A 14,714-nucleotide genomic window follows, 5' to 3' on the forward strand; every position below is an offset into this window, starting at 1 on the left:
TCCTACTCCTAGCCCACAAAAAAAGCCTTTATGCCAAGGGAAATGGCTCATTGGTGGTCTTACGATCTCATACATGTGACCCAGCTGTACTCTGGCCACACATGCTGCCGATATCTGTATTAGGACTCTGAAAGAGGTCCTAGAATGTGAGCATGGGGCATTGCTCCTGTGACTGGCGATACTGTATGACACAGTTGACTAAGAGGAATGGAGATGTTCCCAGGTAGGTCCATGGGAACTAGTGGTGTCTCTGAAGGGACAGGCTGGTCCTAAGGACAGGGATAGAAAGCACAGAAGGTAATAGAAATGAGGAAACTTCTTTATTGGTGGCCTTGAAGGTAGGGAGTTGTATGTGGGGAAGGGTATTGGAAGCCTCTAAGAGCTAAATTTAACCCCAGAAGCCTTGAAGCAAGCTCTTACCACCACAGAGAATTGACTGCCAAAAATCTTAGTTAGCTAAAAAAAAAAAAAAAAAACGTTTGCTGTCAGTGAGGGCAGCCTGGCTCACACTTGCCTTATAAGACTCTAAGCAGAAAAACAAACAAAAAACAAACAAACAAACAAAACAACAACAACAAAAAACAGTCAAGCTCACTGGAATTCCTAAATTCTATGAAATAGTAAATGTGTATTGTCTTAAGTGGCTAAGCTTTGGGGGGGGGGGGAAGTATTATCTGCAATAGAAATAAATACTGTGGTCTACTTTTTTGCTACATGTGGCAACTTCCACTTTTTCTTCTTTGTGGCAAACTATAAATGTAAGGGTGTGGTGGTTTGAATAAAAATGACCCCCATAAGCTCCTAGGGAGTGGCACTATTAGGCGTGGCCTGGTTGGAGTGGGTGTGGTCTGGTTGGTGAAGGTGTGTCCCTGGGCACAGAAGCTCAAGCCAGTCCTAGTGGCTCACTCTCTTCCTGTCGCCTGCCGATCCAGATGTAGAGCTCTCAGCTACCTCTCCAGGACCATGTCTGCCTGTGTGCTGCCTTGCTTCCCTCTAGGATGGTGATGAACTAAACCTCTGAACTGAAGCCAATCTCAATGAAATGTTTTTCTTTATAAGAATTGTTGTGGCCATAGTGTCTCTTCACAGCAATAAAACCACAACTATGACAAAGGGTCTACATCTAGTGTGTGTATGTGTGTGTGTATGTGTGTGTGTGTGTGTGTGTGTGTGTGTGTATACATGTTATTGGTTGGCACATTGTTTATTTACAAATTGACATTGTAAGACTTTGCAAATTAGTCACCCTTCAAATTAAACATTGCTTTCTTGCCTTGTTGCCTGCTTGTGTTTGCTTCTGTGGGTCCCATGTGAGAAAGAGGAAATCTTTCTTAATATTTGCTCTGATATACAGATGTAGAGAGATTAGCGTGTAGCTAAAAACTGTTTTCCTCGAGAAAAGCATGGTTCAGAGGGCATTGTGTTTCAGACAGCATCCTTAGCACATGTTGGCTGCATGGCCCACAGAAGGAGTTGACAGGTGGGCCACAGAAGTCAGAGGGAAAATGGCTACTCTCTGCCTGGTGCCTCTACAAACCAAGAAGAGAGTTAAGAGTTAAACTTTGATCCTTAGTGGAAATTTGACCCCTAAAGGCCTTGTAGTCTGAATGACCTTACAGAGGCTTTGCTTCCCGCTTGGCTAGCTGTCCACAGGGCTGGCACCATGTGCCATGGTTGGGAACCATTGCCAAGTTTTCAAGCCCCTCTTGAAGAAGATCTGAGGGTTTGTGTCAGTGCCGTTGGCTAGTGTTGGCTTCATCCAGCCTTCCTTTCACTTTGACAAATGAAGAAGTATAACATTTCATACCCTTCTCTGTGCCATAGCAGTACTGTGATAGATGACCCTGTGTAAACGTGTACCCTTGCTTGCTTTTGTCATATTTGAAATGTTCTATAAGTAGTTCTTTAAAAAGACAGTAAAATGATTTTATGTTCTTACATATATGAAGGAGTAAATAGGCATGCTTCGAAATTTTTATGTAAGATATTTGTAAGGCATCAAATTCACAATAAATTGTGCATAAATCAGCTCCCCCAAACCATCCCTATAGATCAATTCCAAGAGATCACCCTCTTGAGCATACCTAGGAGCTGACTGTGCTCCCCAAGGACAGAAGCAGATGTGATCCTCACTGCGTGACAGAGGGTAGGCAGGCCTTCACCATGGCCTCATTTTGCAACCCTGCACACTTATTTCCCGAAGCCACTGAGGCCACTGAGGCCACTGAGGCCACTGAGGCCACTGAAGCCACTGAAGCCACTGAAGCCACTGAAGCTAAGTGAGTTCAAAACCACATCTGTGTCTTCTCATAACTCTAGAAGCTAAAATTCTGTTATCAATGCATTGGCTGTGGTAGGTCTTTCCATGGGCTGAGAAGATAGGGTCTGTCTCTACCCTTCTCCAATCTTCTGGTGGTTTATTAGCAAAGACTGGCGTCCCTTGTTTTATAGAAAGCCTTTTCTCTCTGTCTTCATATGGTCTCTCTCCTGCATCCAAACCACACTACTTCTTGTTTGTTTGTTTGTTTGTTTGTTTTAATGAAACCAGTAAAATTAAATTAAACTGTTTTTCTGCTGTGATAAAGGCAGCTTCAGGGAGAAGAGGTTTGTTTGGTTCACAGCTCCTGAGGGACACAGTCCTCTGTGGTAGAGAAGACGTAGAGAACAGGTCAGGAAGGCATGGCGGCAGGAATGGGAGCTGGCTTGTCACATCGTATTCACACTCAGGAAGCAGAGTGAGAACAGGAAGTATAGCCAAGCCATGAAGTCTGAAGGGCCAGCTGCAGTGAACCACTTTCCCCCGAAGGGCTCCACCTCCTGAAGGTTCCTCAACCCTCCAAACAGCGCATCACCAGCCGTAGATGTAGGGTCCCAAGGCTGAGCCTGTTGGGATGTTTCACATTCAAACCGTAAGGAACTCGCTGTCTGCCTTTCCCGAGTGAAGGCAAATCCACTGAATACAAATGGAAATGTTTGCTATTTTTCCTTGCACTCCTGTCGGAGAGGCAGAAACCTGAACTCATCTGGCAGTCACGTTCATGGACTAGCCTAGTGCTGTCCCTGTCCATGGGCTAGCCCAGATCAGCTCTTATTTGTTAAGGGTACTGCTCCTTTTCCTTGTTTGGCTGCTACAGGGCAGTTGTTTGCCACGACACCAACTTCTCTCTCCCGCGAAGCCCACTTTGGAGGTTGGCGCCTGCTTTCTGCTGCAAGTGTGTTGTCTGGAAAGTACTGACGCCGCTCCTCATCGGCAGTGCCAGGAGCTGTTGCCAAAGCTGCTTACTTGAGCAAGGCTCTCTATACATGGCAGGGCTGCTGCAGATGGACCTAGAGCCAAGCCAACACAGGAAGTGAAGCCCTGGGCTTCAACCTTCACAAAACACATGTGCGCGTGCACACACACACATACACACCCCACATATGCACACACAAACCACACACACACACCACACCATACACCATACCACATACCACATACCACACATACATACCACATACGCTCAACACACACACACACACACCACACATGCACACACAAACCACAGACACACACACACCGCACCACACACATCACACCACACACACTACACCACATACCACACAACACACATACATACCACATACTCTCAACACACACACACCACACTATATACACACACACCACATATGCACACACACACACACACACACACACACACACACACACACAGACGCTGGAAACTCCAATCAGTACTCAAAGAAACTTTTAAAAGGGATAAAAACCACTCAATCTCTTTGATGCTATTCAAAGGTTCCTTTTACATCTGAGACAGCACATTCTAAATTCCTAACACATCTTGTGTCACCAGCTCCCCCCAACCCCCCAGCACAGACCCTCTTAATTCCATAATTTAGCAGGTCTGAAGACACAGGAAAATCTCACTGAGGTATAATTGGGTATCCTGCCCAATTCAAGTTGGATATGATGCCCACCTTAGCCTGGTAACTGGTCCCCTGAGCAGAGAGGACAGGGCTGGTGGCAAGGGAATGAGGGCTCAGCCTTGGACAGGAGAGCAGAGCTGCCTGTGGGAAAATGTTTGCTATCCATTCTGCCCTGACACTCCAAGAGCGGAGCACAATTTCTTTTGTGATTGGAAGTAATGTAATCTACAGGAAAATCAATGTGGGCTGACAGGAGGCTCACCCAGCTGCTCTGCAAACCAGGGACACTGAATCACAGCAGGCCGAAGGCAGGTGGCAGCCAGGCCATCTCTGCTGCCTCTGGGAGAGGGTGGCTCTGCACAGCTTACACTCCAGCGTGCTTCTGACTCCCAGAGAACCCGAGGACTGATTGAGTAGCCAAGGGCTGAGCAGCTAAGGAGAGATGGGAGTCGAGAGCAAGGCAGGGACTCCTGCAGGGAGAGAGGAGGCAGACAGGAGAACCCTGGACTGTAAACACAAAGGATAGGAAAGGACAGACTAGTGCGCACACAGGCTCCTGTTTCAAATCATTTACCTTATTACTTCCTACTTTTTAATCAAAAAAAAAAAATCAAGCTATGTACCCACCCACCACTCCAAGACACTCATGCAAAAAGAATTCTCTGGCATAAACAAAGCAGGAGGCTTAACACACACACACAAAATAAATAAATAAAATAATTCTCAACACCCCAAAAACATCTGTGCATCTGCTGGCCTTTCTGCCGCTTAGTTCAGCTGACTTCAGCACCCCCACAGCAGCAAAGGCAGCAGTTAGCAGGTGTCACCCCAATATGGCTGTGAGCTGCTTCTCCTGATCTGGAGGCATAAATCAGAATAATAGGTCCGTGCCATTCCTGCCCCATAGGTCCCCTTCATCGAAGTCACAGCACCGGCAGCCTTCTGGCTCCTGGCTGTTTGCCTTAGAGCATGGCGAACTACCCCTTAATTTTGGGGGGAGGGGAGCGGTTGCTTTTCTGGAATCCACATAGCTCCTCTGTACAGTCATAACATACATGCATCCGATCGCATGGGGGCACGCGGACAATTGGGTTGAGAAAGTGATGCTTTGAGATGCAGAAGGCGGACTTGGCGCGCTGGGAGGGGAGGAGAGTGGTACTCATTGATACTCACCACTCAGCCCTGGCATCAATCACCAGGCGCCTGGGGAGGCCCGCGCGGGATGGGCAAAGAGTAGGAACCTGCAGACGCCTTCCTGTTTTAACAGAAAGGAGGTCTACACAGGCCTGCCTTCCCCACCTCCTCTTCTGTTTTGAGAGTCTCTTGCCTCCCCTGCCAACTTCCTGGCAAAGGCTGCCTACTTCACCCACCATGATCCTGGCATAAACCTAAGAGGCTAAGGAAGTTGTGACCTGAAGCTCAGCTCTTTGAAGTGTTTGGGGGGCACTTCTGGACCTAGATTTGGCTCGGTTCTCTTTCCCCCTGTACCGTCCCCACTCTGCAGTGGAGCTGACAAGGGAGCTGGACAGCGGGACAGCAGGATCCAATAAATCCGAGGCCTGTCTAGGCGCTTCATTTATCAAGAGGCCTAATTTACCCGGGCCCTTTAGACTAATTGCAGATTTGCGAAAACTGCTGAGAGTGGAGAACCGTGTATTGTGAATGTCCCTTGCCATATTTCTGCTAATGTGTTTCATCTGGAGTACATAAAGAGGCAGGGATGCTGATTTTAGACACAGCACTTTGGGGCTAATCCAGCTAAATGATTAGCCCTAAAATTCTGCAGTGATGTCATTTTCCCTACAGTGCTCTGCCAGTCGGCTTGTTTGCTTTATGGTGAGAAGTATGTGTCCCCACCCCCACCCCACCAACCCCCCCAGCTCGCATCATGGAGAACTCTGCTCTCCCTGGCTGACACCAGCAACAGCACAAGATCTCCCGACTCACTCCTGTCAGCCTGGCACACAGTAACAGAAAAGACACCTCTTCTCTTTAGGGACCCTTAGGTCGATACCTCTGTTCTCTGCTACCCTACACAGACCCGTGAGTATTGAGTCCTGCTTCTGAGTGAAGAACAAGACTGGTGTCCTTAGAGGTGAAGGTCCCGGCCTTGTGTCAGGCTGTGTGAGCACGTGCTCACGGCTCAATCTGTCTCAATGCCACCTGCCTCCTCCACAAATAGACGTGAACACTTTTTGCTGGATGTTTCCAGAAAGCTGGGAAAGGGGTTAGCGTAGAACTCTGGGTCACACTACTTCAGTCTCAGCTCTGTCACTCCTGCACCTTGGAGCCCTGCTTACTCCTTTGCGCTCTTGCTGGTCAGTTTTGGGCAATACAAGCAGCCTTCCGGGCATCTTGGATTGAGTGTTCACCCAGTTGGCTGGTTCCATGCTCAGTGTATAGTGACTTTCACGATATGCTTGAGAAAGAAAATCTGGCCTGTAGTTGTGGACTTTTGATGCCCTTTACACTCTGGGAAGTTATTTTTTCCAATAAGTGTAAATAACTACATATTTTACTGAGTTATAGACGCAAATACCTAAAGTCAATTCAACTGTCCAGGCTTCTTTGCTATGTTGGAGAGAAGGGGCAGAGTAGTCTCTTCCACACATTGGCACAGCCCTCACAGATTACAGGGCACATATCATCTGATATTTCTAACAGTCATTAACTACATGCTCAGTGCCTGTCAGGTACTCTGGTATAAGTGCGTTAAAGACAACCACCCAGTCAATCTCAGCCACAGCTCTCCCAAGCGAGTTCATGTTCACCTTGCCACCGAGAAGACAAGATTATTCCCTAGGGCAATTTGCCTGAGGTGCACAGCTGGTGAAAGGAAGACCAGACGTTCAAACCTGGCTCCAGCTTCCCCAAAGCTGGTCCCCATAGCCAGGACACTAAACAGAAACAAAACCACATAAGGGGCATCTGCAAATGCTATTATAATCTTGCGATGGTTTTCTGAATCAGCTCCTTCTACAGCAGCGGCTCTCAACCTTCCTAGTGCTGTGACCCTTTAATGCAGTTCATGTTGTGGCGACCCCAACCATAAAATTATTTTTGTTGATACTTCATAACTGTAATTTTGCTACTGTTTTGAATTCTTAATGTAAATGTTTTTGGAGGTAGAGGTTTGCCAAAGGGGTCATAACCCACAGGCTGAGAACCGTTGCTCGAGAGGGCTGCCTCAATCTTGGTGCCCCACTTGGAGGAAGAAGAGCCTTCAATGTGAGCTTGTAAAACCAGTGTCCCTGATGGAACTGTCGGGCACATAACCTTCAGAAGCTGGCTGTGGTTTGCATGGGTGTGCACGGCATTCACGAGCGGGCAGAATAAATACCGCTGTGCCTTGGACACCTTCACAAAGCCTGTGCTCTGCAGAAAAATGCTACCACATGAAACTTCAGCCTAAACAACAGTTAATGAGCAGACCAGGAGGAGTGGAGGATGAAGCACTCCCTCTCCTCCATGCTCCCAAAGTCTGGGTGCTAAGTCATCTCAGTAATTGGCCTGCTTGGTGGGAGTATCTGTCCTGATGGCTCAAAGCCTGAAGCCGAGACTCACCACCCAAAGCCACGGAGGCAGCATTTGTCTTGCATCTCCTATCTCCTGGCTTGAACAGGGGGCACAGGCCAAACTGCATGATGGATTCCTCACACATCACGCCATAAATTCACCGAGGGCCAGGCGCCGTGGGTCTCGCCTGTGTCAGCATGCCAACACGCGGCCTCAGAACCATAACGTAGTGTTCTAGGGGGAGGCTGAAATTAATGAAGCTCTGGCTGACATTTTGAGCACGCACACACATATCTCAAGATTATCCCTCAAGCATATTTCTTGTGGAGAGAGTAGTTTTTCCATATTAGAAGGTGATATTAACCTTCCCTAGTCCATCACTTGCTCTAATCCTTCCCACCTGTAAATATTTCAGATAATAATATCACACTGGCTGTGCCTATGTCTTACACACGTGGCTTACATCCAAATTTGGGAGGAAATGGCACGGTGTACTTTTTCTATTTCAAATATCCATCCAAACTAAAGAGGGTGCATGAAAATGCATTGCCTTTGGAATCTTAAAGGTCTGGGTTCAAGTCCCAGCATTTGGGTTACTAGCACAAGAATATTGGAATTTGCTTGTCAACACCCTGTCTACAGGTGTAGATCCCTACAAAAATGATTTTGAATAGTTAGTCTGTCCAGAATATTTGCAGGTTTGTACAAGGCTTTGACTTTGAGTATTTCCAATATCATAATAAGCATGTATTGCAGCACTCTTTGCCTGAACTTTTTTTTTGAAACTAACCAACATCATTCATAAAATTAAAATTATCCCCTCTTTTCCTGGCCTTGGCTTGAGAGGCGCGTCATATTCCTGTCATGGATCAGAAGCAGAGCACTGTCTAGGGTAGCTGGTCAAGGGCCTGGAACCCTAAGTGACAACCATCCCAAATACATGTTTACTTGACTTGTACCAACTTAAAACCCTACAGCCCACTTCTAGAAAATCAGTAGATTGCCTCAGACATGTAGGTCTCCAGTTCTTTTTCTGAATGAGATTAGCTGGGCACGCACAGCAGTAGTCACACAGGCAGCAGGCAGCAGGACCTCAGAAAGGCAGGGGGGCTGCTTCCTCCAGAAGGGCAGGCTCACTGCTCCCAGCTATTGGCCAGCAGGAGCCCTTTCCATTCCATGAATGCTATGCTTCCTTTTGGCCTTTGTGTTAGCAGCACCGACTGTAGCATCTTCTAAACTTTCACTCCTAAAAGTATTGTGCCTGGAGCTCAGCAGACAGGCCTGTGTTCCAGCGTACACTCTCAGGCCCCTGATCAGACCTACCAATGTCAGACTTCACATTTCTGCAAGCTCTTCACATGATCAGTATGCCTACACAACAGTGCTCAGATCCTGGACGAGATGGTGGTCTATGATCAAATTCAGCCAGCTGCCTGCTTTTGGGAATAGGTTGTCCTGGAACACAGCCTGAGCGATTATTCTTTTTTTTTTTCTTTATCACTTATGGCTGCCTTTGTTCAGAAAGGCAGAACCAAGTGGCTGATATGCCTTCTAGGACTGAAATACCTGCTATCTGACTCTCTATAGAGAGAGTTTTCCAACACTGGTCTGCAAGAAGGCTTTAAGACCTGTTTAATGATAGGTTCAACAGGACACTCCTAACACTGCAGCTACAGTGCTAAAGAAATGGGCATTTGGAATTTCTACACCTGCCCAGTTTCCTCCTCTTCACAAAGTTTTTAACCATGAGTTTCTTCAAAACCATGGAGGTAACCCGCTGAGGATCTTTCACAGTGAGCATCTGATCGTCTCGCAGCCTCCCACCCTTCAGCCCTTTCTCCCATTTAAATCTCTTCCCCATCATTTTAACTCTTTTCCCGTCCCATGTTTGAGACTTTCAGCTTGACTCAGGTTTTTCGCTCCTTGACTTGGTTAAGATGAGAGATGGATCCCACAGCTGGACTACACCCAGTGTGCGTCTCTATAGCAGCACTTTCCTAAGAGCACAGATTTCTCCTCGGGCCTTGTATCAGTATGTCCAGACCTCAGGACACCAAAGGCAGAGAAGCATCTTGCTGTCTCAGCATCCTGACCATCCTGGACAACAGCGATTGCACCTAAGTTGCCTAAGATGTGTTACATCTCTCAGCTACTCTTTATCTCAACATTTTTAATCATGTACTTCCGCATTCACTCTAGAGAGTAGAAGGCCTTTCAAAGACATTGCAATATGGATCAGATTTGAGCCAAAAAAGTGTCCAGAGCCATGCCCAATTTCCATGTGTGTCTGGTGATTTTTTTTTCAATTGACCAGTCAACAAAGACTCATCTTCAAAGTGGACTTCAGAGTTTTAGGAGGTGAGCCAGCTGGCAAGGTGTGCACCACATGGGCTAACACTCTCACGGGATAGGAGCTTCAGGTGGGCCTAAGGATTTGCACACGCCCTGCAGCATGGCCCCAAATTCCTCACTTCTAAGTGAGACCAGAGGCCTCGGGCTGCACAGCTTTTTACTCAGGCCTGCCTGCCTGTCTACTGCTCCGGCCTCAGACTGACTCGGTCTATTCAAGTGTGGTCCCACAGGGAAAGATGTCACAGCCATGCTGAGATTCCTGGGTACTTCTGAGCCAGCAAAGGGCTCCCCAGTGTGTTGTTTGGTGCATAGACATCTCTGTCAGGAACGCTCTCCCACAGCGGAAGGGAAATCCCTCTCGCCACCTTCTCCACTCCCCATTTGTCTCTCTTTTCTGAAGAAGCGTCTCTGCCACTGTCTCTTTCCTAGTCCTTCCTTCTCAGAGGATGCCCCCTCACTGTCACTCTCTGCGTTAGTGTCTGCAGCCCTTTCAACTTCTCCCCAGTTGTCCCGTGTTCCTGCATTTTAATCATTACTCTTGAACCATTTCCAAATTTGTAGCATCCAGATGAACATCCTTTGTGTCTTAAAAATTACATTAAAGTATATGGAGCAACACCATGAAAGGGGTAGCCACATAGGTGTCAATATGCCAGTTATGTGTAGACTCAGCAAGGATTTCTTGTGAAAGAAATGTTCAAAATTAGTGAGTGATGAGCTCCAGATCTGGCATTTTCTCAGTTATTTGCTATTTTGGAAGGCAGTGAATGGAAGCAATGATTGATAAAGGCCCGTTAAATATAATAAAGGCAAAATGTATGACAATATTATATTCTTACGATGTGGAAGTCTTTGAACATATATCCACATATCGGCTCCTTCGTTCCTTATTAAAGCCCAGGTGGAAGATGAGCCTGATAATGACCATTTGCAAGTGAAGGAACTAAAACACAGAGAGATTATATAGTGTACACAAAGGGCTCTGATAACACCAGAGAGTGTCCTAGAGAAGTCTTACCATTTGGTACAAATGAATAGCGGTCCCCCGCTACCACCACCACCACCACCACCACCACCACCACCACCACCATGCCAGAAGCAAGGGACATGGAGAAGTCTATTCAGAGAAGGGTTGCCTTTTCTGATTCTTCACCAGACTTCAGCAAAGTGCCTGGAGATCAGTCAACACTGGCCAGTTCTGGGACATAGACTGATGATTCAGTCACTACCAGCGTGCAGCATGGCGCCGGGGTGGGGGCGGGGGTCAGCATCAACAGAGACACACTGAGATGGAAGGAGTTACAGGCTCTGGCCAAGCCCTGGGACCTACCCAGAAGCCATTGCAAATTGCTGTAATGGGCTCCGCCAGGACCTGAATTGTAAAGCTCTTCGGGACAGGCTGGAAGTCTGGACTTGCTGCTGGTGCTGCAGGGTCTCCTGGTGGCCCTGATACAGATTTACATTTGGTTGTACCTTTGTTTTCTCTTGTGCCAGGGAATTGGGGCCTTTGTAGGCCACACCCCCTGAGTGCTCCCTGCCTTCTGGCTCTGACTGGGCTTAGCTCCAGAGAGGCATCAGTGGGAAATCAGGATATTAGTGAAGAAAGTGGGGTTTTGATGGCCTAGCTCTCTTCCTACCACACTTCAGGGCCACCATAGCTGTGGCTTCTCAGATGGCCCTCTCTTGGCTACTGTCACCTTCCTTTCCCTATTCAGGAATTGCTCCTCTCTTGACTCATTTAAATGTGATGTCTCTTTCCTGCTAAGTCTCTGATTGGCACTTCATCTATGAAATTGGGGTTTTAAACATCACAGGATGTAATATATGGGGAATACCATATTTCCCTTTCTACACAGTTTGCCTGTGGGACCACCTTACTGCTTGGGCATATACCCTAACCATGGGCAAGTTTTTCTTGATGCCAACTAGCTGTGGCAACCCAGATGTTATTTGTCACATTTTGTTCAAAGTAAGGAGTACTGTGCTGGACTATGGTGAGCCTGACTTTAACAAGCTTATTAAGAGAAACGGTGCCCCTTCTGAGGTTCCACATCCAAATCGTATATAAAAAAATATGTTAACAATTTATTGAAAAGCCAATTGATTCAAGATAGCTCCCTTCACTCACGCCTTGCATCCTGGAAGGTTGGGGTATGGGTGAGAGAAATATATAAGACTTAGGGGAGTGTGGTTGGAAAGGGAGAGCCAGAATTCCCCCTCAAACGTGAAACCCCAGCTTCAATCGCTTCCCCCCACCCCACCCCGCGTCCCAAACCTCAAAGCGAAAAGTACTCCCAGCCCCAGGCATTGCTAGTTTTCTGCCCAAGCCCAGTAAATCAGTCCATTCACAACCACCCAGCTCCGCATCTGATGAAACAGACCCAGGCCCTAAAGAAACCCAGGCTGAGAAAGCCGTCTTCAAACCCAGGGTGGTGTGAGCGAACCTTGGCCAACCTTTCCCAAGTGCTTGGCCCAACACGCAGGTCTGTGTGCCTGGTTTAGGGTTTCATAGTGGCAGTTTCAAAGCCGTCTCATTATTACTGATGACCGGGCTTGCTGAGAGTAATAGTGTTTTATAGCCCACTGAGCAGAGGGCCCCAGGAGCTATGGGGGATTTGCTGCCTCTGAACCCGTACGAGGCACCAATCATGAAGTGGGCGGAGGCCCTGTGCTTAGCTGAATCATGTGGAGGTTGCCCAGAGCCAACTTTCAGCGACTATGCTTCCCCCTGTAGCAGCTGTAGCTGGAACAGTGAACCAGGCAAGGCCTGCCACCCTCATAACTGCCAAGCCGCTACAAGAAGCTGCCTTTCAGATGCCGTGTATTTGGGGTTAGGGTCGTCGGGGGACATTATCAAGTGTCCCACGGCCAAATCAATCATTTTCTTTCTTTCTTTCTTTCTTTCTTTCTTTCTTTCTTTCTTTCTTTCTTTCTTTCTTCCTCTCTTATTTTATTTTTAACTCTTAAAACAAAGCAAAACAAAACAAAACAAAAACTAAATTGTCCACGCTGGCTTTGAATTCACTCTGTAGCCTAGGTTGACTTGAAATCTGCAATCCTCCTGCCTCAGCCTTCCTAGTATCTGAGATTACGAACTTGTTTTATGAGATGTAATTTGAGTTCATCACCTGGGCCATTGTGCTCAAAATAAGACCCAAAATGTCTGTCATAGGCTCAAGAGTCCATCTTGGTCCTCAGCTAGTGATGTTGCCATGGAAACGCTTAGGAGATAGAGCATCTAAGGAAAGTGGGCACCTGGGGCAGCAGCAAGTGGTCACTGGAGTTTATAGACTGGGCCCTTCTTCCAGACCGATACTCTCTGGGTAGGAGCTGCCTCTCCAGGAATACCTTTCCAGCCACAATGGGCCATAGCCCCCGAACCATAGCCTCAAATAAATTCTTCCTCTTTAAAATTGTATTTGGCAGCTGTTTGGTTACTCTTTCTTTTCTTTTCTTTCCTTTCCTTTTCTTTTCTTCCTTTCTTTTTTCCCTCAGTGCTCTGCCTTTGAGGTCAAAGGCAGGACCTTCCTGAATACTAGGGAAATACTTTAGCATTGAACTACTCCACCAGTCTTTAAGGGCTCCACTCTTTGTTTGTTTGTTTGTTTTTGTTTTTGTTTGGGGATTTTGTTGTTGTTTTAAAATTTTTCTTTTTTATATTTTCTTTTTTATTTATTAAATTTTATTATTCAGATTACATTCCAATTGTTACCCCTTCACTTGTATGTTCCCATTCCCCCTTCCCTCCCTCTTTCACCCTATTCCCCTCCCCTAGTCCTGTGACAGAAGGGGACCTCCTCCATATGATCACAGCCTATCAGGTCTTATCTGGGTAGCATGCTTCCCCTTCCTCTGAGTGCCACCAGGCCTCTCCACCAAAGGGAAGTGGTCAAATAGGGGCAGGGAGAGTCAGTCCCTGCTCTCCACACAACTGTGGAGAATGAGCTGTCCATTGGCTAGATCTGAATAGGGGGTCTAGGTTTACTGCATGCATTGTCCTTGATGGTACAGCAGTTTGTACAGGCCCCCCGGGTTCAGATCTGCCAGATGGAGCCTATTCTTTTACTTACTTTTCTTTCTTTTTCTTTTCTTCCTTCCTTCCTTTCTTTTTTTTTCTTTGTTTTTGGTGTTTGGTATTTTTCAAGACAGGAATTCTCTGTGTAGCTGTGGCTGTCCTGGACTCATTTTGTAGACTAGGCGGCTCTTGAACTCACAGAGGTCTGTCTACCTCTGCCTCCCCGAGTGCTGGGATTACAGGTGTGCACCACCACGCCCAGCTAGAACCCCATTCTTGATCAGACTTGATTTTCTACCTTTTACTCTTGATCTCTAGTTTTCTAGGGCCACTAAAGTCCTCAGAACAATCAGAACTGGAGCAGAAAGAATCGCCGAGTTGCCAGACATGTTTCATCCTTGAACAACTTGGTGTCCACTGTAATATATAGCACACTGGCCAGGATGATTCTCATGCTTGGGGCCAAAGCTCAGAAGTTAACACACTGTGTGTGTGTGTGTGTGTGTGTGTGTGTGTGTGTGTGTATGTGTGAGTGAGATGTATGTGGAGGTAGAAGAAGAGAACACACATATGTATGTGGCACATGTGTGGGAGTGAAGGAAAAGAACGATGTCTAGCATCTACCATTCTCTCTCTCTACTTGATTTACTCAAGATGGAGCTTGCCATTCAGAAAATCCAGTCACCTTTTCCTGGGGAACCCTGTCTCCGCTCCTAAGCACCAGGGTTACAAGTTGGTCCTCTGGCCTGCCCATGTGAGTATTATGTGGGTGCTGGACACCCAAAGGCTAGTCTTCAGAGTGGCATAGCAGGCGCTTCAACCACTGGCCATCTCCTTAGCCCCAGACAAGATGTTGTACTAGGAAAGAGGCAAAGATTTCCTGACCCCAGAGTCAGCGCCAACCTCACTG

This window comes from Acomys minous, assembly GCF_964271855.1.
Source record: "Acomys minous genome assembly, chromosome: 1".
Taxonomy (NCBI): Eukaryota; Metazoa; Chordata; class Mammalia; order Rodentia; family Muridae; genus Acomys; species Acomys minous.